This window comes from Myotis nattereri (genome assembly GCF_964212035.1).
Source record: "Myotis nattereri genome assembly, chromosome: 8".
NCBI classification, from domain to species: domain Eukaryota; kingdom Metazoa; phylum Chordata; class Mammalia; order Chiroptera; family Vespertilionidae; genus Myotis; species Myotis nattereri.
Genome location: NC_138083.1, coordinates 70,195,680 through 70,202,678, shown reverse-complemented (window position 1 = coordinate 70,202,678; position 6,999 = coordinate 70,195,680). Strand labels below are relative to the sequence as shown.

General features: G+C 49.7%; 1 pseudogene across 1 annotated transcript; it reads right to left on the bottom strand.

The window, feature by feature from the left end:
* Nucleotides 1-4,522: 4,522 nt before the first annotated feature.
* On the bottom strand, nt 4,523-5,559 carry LOC308522967 (calponin-2-like; annotated as a pseudogene). The gene is made up of 2 exons: nt 5,545-5,559; nt 4,523-5,385 (listed from the first exon to the last, which is right to left on the bottom strand). The product of its transcript is annotated as a calponin-2-like (transcript).
* Nucleotides 5,560-6,999: the final 1,440 nt, after the last annotated feature.

Here is a 6,999-nt window from a genome sequence, read left to right as displayed (position 1 = left end):
AAACAACCTCTGGAATACTCACGCCACGGAATAGAACGCAGCAGTGAGATGGAATGAACTTCAGTAGCAAACAGCACCACATCGATCTGAGGAACAGCGTGGAGTGAAAAAGTCGCACAAAACTACATGGGCCATGATGTAACTCATAGGGTGTATAATAAAAGCAAAACCAAAAGTATGCATGTTTAGACACATGTATTTGGGAGAAAATGGTTTAAATCAAGGGAAAGAGAAACTGAAGAAGAGTGGTTATCACAACTCAGGAGAGGGGAGGAGCATACAGGTACATTCAGGTTACTGGTCATGTTCCAGTGCTTGGGTGGGATGGTGGTTTCATTTCATTTCATTATCTATACTAAAAAAAGGGTAATATGCTGATTAGACCAGGAGACCTTCCAGACATCCTTCCAGACAAAGCCATGGTGATGGGACCGAGGCAGAGGCGATTAGGGGCGATCAGGCCAGGAGGGGAGGGCAGTTGGGGGTGAGCAGGCTGGCAGGGGGGCAGTTGGGGGAGAACAGGCCAGCAGTGGGGGGCAGTTGGGGGTGAGCAGGCTGGCAGGGGGGCAGTTGGGGGAGAACAGGCCAGCAGTGGGGGGCAGTTGGGGGCGAGCAGGCCGGCAGGCAGGTGAGTGGTTAGGAGCCAGCGGTCCTGGATTGCGAGAGGGATGTCGGACTGCCAGTTTAGGCGTGATCCCCTGACATCTCCCAAGGGGTCCCAGATTGGAGAGGGTGCAGGCCAGGCTGAGGGACACCCCACCCCCATGCACAAAATTTGTACACAGGACCACGAGTATTATAAATAAACTGATAACAAATAAGGAGAAAAGAGAGGGCAGGAGAGTGAAATGCGGTGAGAACTAGGTCACTATGGGACAGAGTGAGGCCTTTCCCCCGAGCGTGCTGTGGAGGGTTTTAAATGGAGGCAAGACAGGATCAAACTTTTATTTGGAAACAATAGTTGCAAAGTGTGGCCGGGAATCATCAGATCGATGTCACCAGGGAGCTGACTACACCTGCTGACTCTCAGACCCTCCCCACACCTACTCAGCTGGAATCGATCTTTTAACACGATTCCCAAGTGGCTGGGCTGCTGTGGCACCGGAAAGGGACCGCCAGAGTGGGTCTGCCTCGGGCACGTGTGTGTTCTGGGCTTCATGTGGGAAACACTTCACAACACGAGTCCAGGGGATTTTGAGGAGACAGTGAAACAAAGGAAGGGCTTGGGGTAGAAGCAGCAGCAGGAGAGAACCTAGGGGTGCTCTGCGTTGGCCTAGAAACATTCTAGGGAAGAAGTGAGTCCAGGCGGGCTGCTCTGGCTCATTGAAAAGTCAGAGAGAAGGGGCCTAGGAGACTGGCTCAGGGATGAGCCCAGGACGAGCTGCCGCTGCCCTTTGCTCCCCTGGTTGCAAGTCTCCTGGGGACCCACAGAGTTTAGGAGAGAACAGGAAAGATGCATGCCTGAAATGAAGAAAGGCATGGCGTGCTCCAGAGAGAGCCCTCGCTGGGTCTTTGTCTTGAGGGGTCTTATCTGTTCTCTAAAGACGAGGATTTTAGGGGAGATCTTAGGGGCGGATCTAATAGAATATTCATCAGCTTTATGCCCGTGTGCCAAAATGAGATTTATTCCCTTAACTTCATCTGTCCGTGGGTGTGGTTGGCATGAATGGCATTTATTGGATTTCTGTTATCTGTCTCCCTGAGTAGGCTGATTTGAGCTACTTAGCCTCTGGTTGGGAAGAAGGGTAAACCATTTACTATTGTGTCCTTGGTTAGGGAAGATAGGCCTTCACTGGGCGTCTGTACATGGATTCTTCTGGCACACTGTGGAAACCAGAGTGTTTTGCTAAGACCCTCTCCTGGCTCTCTGTGCTACTCAGGATAAACCATACAGCTCTACTCACTGAGACATGCCTGGAGCAGGTACTCTGAGAAGCCCTTTATAAGCACCATCTCATTTCATCTTTACCGCAATATCGTGAGTAGGAAAGTAGGAAGTAATCTCATTTTACAGGCGAGAACACTAAAGCTCCGAGAAAAGAGCAGCCTGCTTGGTACCTGTGCTGCAAGGGGCAGCTGGGATTTGCATTTGAACCTGACTCTAGAACAGGGTGGGCAACCCCTGGCACGCCAGTAACTTTTGCTGGCACGTGAAACCCTCTCTTATAATCTTCCATTTACAATTTTTTTCTTAATATCGACTTTTTTATTTTTCAGATAAATTCAGTGTAGGTGCATCTTAGATAAATAAATAATTTTACATAACAAGTTATCTTAAAGACCATAGACATAGATTGACGAGAGAGGGGAAGAGCGATTTCTATGCTTCTGCCTTAACTCTCCCTGCCTTCCTAGACTCTCCCATGCTCCCAGAGAGAATGTTCGAGAGGCCCCAGTGGAAGTGGCTGTACACCGATTCTTCCGGCACACTGTGGAAACCAGAGTGTTTTGCTAAGACCTCACACCCTGGCCAACCTGGATGACGTGCTGGTCCATTCAAGGTGACACACGTTCTTTGCTTTTCCTTCCACGGTGACAGGGAGTCTAATCTTCCTCCTGTTCTACCTGGGCTGGAAGAGCAACTTGTTTGCCTGATAGACTGCGGTGAACCTGACATTTCTGGACTTTGAGTCTAGGTCATAACATCCGACCAGTGTTTTGGTTTCATCCACATACGCTTGTGAATCTTTGTTCTCAGTGATGAATTTTGTTAAGTCTCGTAATAGGAGTAGCCTGACGGATGAAAGTAGTAGCTCGTGCATATCTCTGAAGGTCACAAAATACAAACCTGATGTAAAATCTCTGTCATCAGTGATGCAGCAGTAAAAGTCCCACTGATAATATCAAACGGAGTCATAAAGTTTTCTGTCAGACTATCAGTGCACATGTATACATTAAAAAATAAAAGTATTTTTCATCATCATATACTGTGTTTTTGTCGCTCGAATGAATTTTATTATTTCTTCAAGGTTCTTCACATACGTACACCTTAAGAGATATCAAGCAGGTGTAACATGTTCTCAAAAAATTGGGGTTGGCACGCAGAAGAATTTTGAGTCAGAGATTTTGCTGGTTTTGGCACGCACTCACAAAAAGGTTGCCCACCCCTGCTCTAGAACCTTCATTCTCTACCTTATTGCTGCCTCCCCAGCCCCTGCCATGACATTCAAGTTCCCCTCCAACATCAGTCTCTTCACTTTTCAGCACAGTCCTCACACCCTGGCCAACCTGGATGATGTGCTGGTCCATTCAAGGTGACACACGTTCTTTGCTTTTCCTTCCACGGTGACAGGGAGTCTAATCTTCCTCCTGTTCTACCTGGGCTGGAAGAGCAACTTGTTTGCCTGATAGACTGCGGTGAACCTGACATTTCTGGACTTTGAGTCTAGGTCATAAGAAGCCTTGCCACTTCCACTGGGGCCCCTCGAACATTCTCTCTGGGAACCCTGAGTCACAATGTGAGAAGTCCCCACTGGAGAATCCACATGCAGTCCCTCCCTGGGCTGCCCAGCTGAGCGCGGCCCTCCCGCCGCCCCCACCAAGAGACCAGACACGTTAGCGAAGCCATGTTGGCCCAGAACAGCAGCCGCCTGACCCCACCCCACATTCCTGACCTGCAGATATAATGTAATAGAACGGCTGTTAATTGAAGTCATTAAGTCTTGGGATAGGCTGTTAGGCAGCAGTAGATAATAGAAGTGCTGGTTAATATCCCCCATCCCCGCCCCAATCACAGTGGAACCTCATTACTCCAACGTCTCCCACCTTGAACATTTCACTTCTCAACCTGACAACCCTTTCATGCTGATGCCGTATGATCAGTCACCCATCCCTCAGGTGACAAACAAAGAAAGGAGAGAACCGCGAATATGAGTCAGTTTACCACTGCTAAAATCTCAGGATATGTGCTGTGAATATTTTTGTGTTTTTTTGCTTTTGCTGCTGCTTATAATTATTGTTAAGTTTTCACTTTGTACTGAACATTTCCTTTCCTTTTTGTTAAATTTTCATTTCATGTCCTTTTTGTTTTTACGTGTTTATTTATAGATTAAACAGTACAATAGGCATGTACTGTATATGTGAAAGGTTGAAACAGGGGGCCTGGAACGGATTCATTCGATTTACATTATTTTAATGGGAAAAAATTATTCAGTTTTCGAACAGAATTAAGTTCGAGAAATGAGGTTCTACTGTACTTTTGTTAAAATTGCCTGAAACTTCTGTGGGTACAGAAACCACAAGCTGATAAGCAGAGAAAAGGAAAGAGGACGAAGCAACTGAAAGCTTGGGGCCAGTTCCCCTCCCGCCATGGGCCTCTTCCCCAAACAGCTTCCCCCGGAGGCTGCTGGGAAGTTTGCTGCCTGGGTGTGCGTGGCAGTGACTCCTGCCCCACATGCCTGGGCTGGCCTTCACAGACCCTCAGCTGCAAGCACTTGAACACATAAAGAAACAAGATGAAAACACAGAAAACCCCAAATCCCAGATGGGCAATGATGTGGGGAGACACCCTGCAAGGGGGACCTCAGTAGCCTGCAGGGGGGTATTCCAGGGCCTTCCCTGGGCTTGGGCAGTTGCCGGCTCTGTCAGCACTGGGCCTTGTGGGAAGCACTTGGGGTCATATACCTGCCAGCCCAGGCCAGAGACCTGGCTCTTCCGGTTGGCACCCTGCGTGTAGCCCATCTGCAGAGACAGGAGGAGTTATCACAGTTGTTGGTCCCCAGCTTGGTGTCACAAATGTGTCCCTGGGTCCTGGGAGCCATCGTGCCCACCTGCTGGCACACTTGTTGGTGCCCATTTGCAGGCTGAGGATGCATGGCCCATGGGTGGCAGGCTATGGTTCTTGAGTCACGCAGATGTCTTCTCGTGCCATATGCTGTCTTCCTGACCGGCTGGCACACTGTTGGTGCCCATCTGGAGCCCAGTGACGCACTGGCCCGCCTTCATGGTGGCATCATTGGAGTTCCATCACTGCTTCTCCGAGTACTTGGTGCCGATGTCCACGCCACTCTGCAGAGCCAGACGAGACACCTGCACCTGCTTCACATTTCCACTCTCAAGGTCCTGAGCTTGAACAGGTCCACGGAGTTCGTGCCGGAGCTGACCGTGGTCTAGATGAAGTCGGAGAGGTTTACTAGCTGGTGCCAGGTTGCATGGAGCGGTTGATCGTGGGGGCTGAGCTGGGCGGGAGCTTACTCACGAGTGTGCATAGGATCATTCCATCCTTCAGACCCTTCCGGAAGTTGGGACCCACAGACAGGCCCGTGAGTCCCTCCATCCAGCTGCAGAGCTCCGCCTCCTCCTGCGGGTCCTGTTTGGACAGGAGCCAGTTCTTGACCTTCCCCGAAAGCCGTAGGAGAACCCCTTGTCAAACTGCATGGAGCTCAACTACAATGTGATGACTTGGCATGTGTGTGCCTTGCGGAGGATTTCCCCATCGGTTAACACACCCATCACCTCACATGTTTACCTCTTTTGGGAGGGGGTACAAACTCTGCAGTTCTGCTCTTAGCACATTTTAATTATACAATAGTGTTATCAACCCACTGTACCAGTCACCATGTTGTACGTGAGATCCCCAGATCTTATCCATTTGACAACTGTAAATAAGTCCTTTATTCAACTCTCCTCAATTACGCAGTTTGAGTGCGTCACCTGGTTCCTGCCAGGACCCTGGGTGACACAGGTTGGTCTTGAACTTCTCCACACCAGTACACAGTGGGCCAATATCTACAGAGTTGGAGGAGGAATGGAGAGAGATGCTTTCCAATGCATCACCCACACAGCATTATTCACATGTGAAGACGGGAGAGATACATTCTAAAATTCTAACACAGGAATTCTAACTCTCACATAATCCTTCCTAAAAAAAAAAGAAAAAATTTAGTGTCATCATCTTCTGTGTATCGGAGAGTCATGTCCCTTGTCTAACCATGCCGGTCAGTAGATGGTCTTCAAAGATAAGACAGGGTCCGATGATCCCTGATCTCCAGTCCTGACCCAGGCCTGGTGGAGAGCAGGAGCTTGTTATGTGTTGTTGGGATGAAGGATGTCATTGGGCAATTCAGCTCCTGAGATGTATGGGAAGCCTTCACCTGAGCGTGGCCTGTGTCCAGTCCTGTGCAGGGCTCAGGCTGCATTGGGTCAAGGGAGGGCAAGTCAATGCATAAGGAAAAGGGTTTTAAGACACGGGCAAATCATTCCGTCCCCACCCCGCACACGCATACAGAGTATGTGTCACAGTAACAGCTACTACTGCTCAAGGTGGTCGCCAGGAGAAGGGATTTGCATGATCTCTTCTAGTCCTCCCAGCAGCCCTGCGAGGCACCATGATCAGCCCCATTCCCTGGTGAAGAAACCAAGGCTCAAGTGGCCACGGCTAGTGAGAGACGAGGCAGGAATGTGGGTGTGAATAAGCCAGACCTCAGCGCCTGTACTCGTGACGTCTGTCAGTCCCAGGAGAAAGCACGGAAGGTCGGACAGTGGCCAGGTCTGCGGGCAGAGCCCTGGGCAGGCACGCGCCCCTGAGTTTGCACCACCTAAAGGTGGGTCACTTCATTCACTCAGCACACAGCTCCCGAGGCTGGCCCTGCACCAGGCACCGAGGGTGTGGAGAAAACCCCCGCTTGCCAGTTGGTTTGCTCCCGGTGCAGCAGGGCGTCAGCGCCACCGATGTGCCACAATATGACAAAGGTCAGCAAGTATGTCTTCCTCCTTGTTCTGTTGTTTTCCTCTGCAAACCTCCTGGCAAGTGGTTGGGAAATCAAGGGTTGCAAACGCAAATGCTGACAGAGTAAGCATGGAATGCAGGCAGTTTGGAGTCTGTGACCTGGGACAAGTTCTCTGAGCCTCAAATTCCTCATCTGTTAAGCGGGGATAACACATATAATACCAAGCTCATAGGATAACACATAGACATACCTAACTCATAGGATAATCCACATATATACCTAGCTTAGGGATAACCCACATCCATACCTAGCTCATGGGGTAACCTATCTA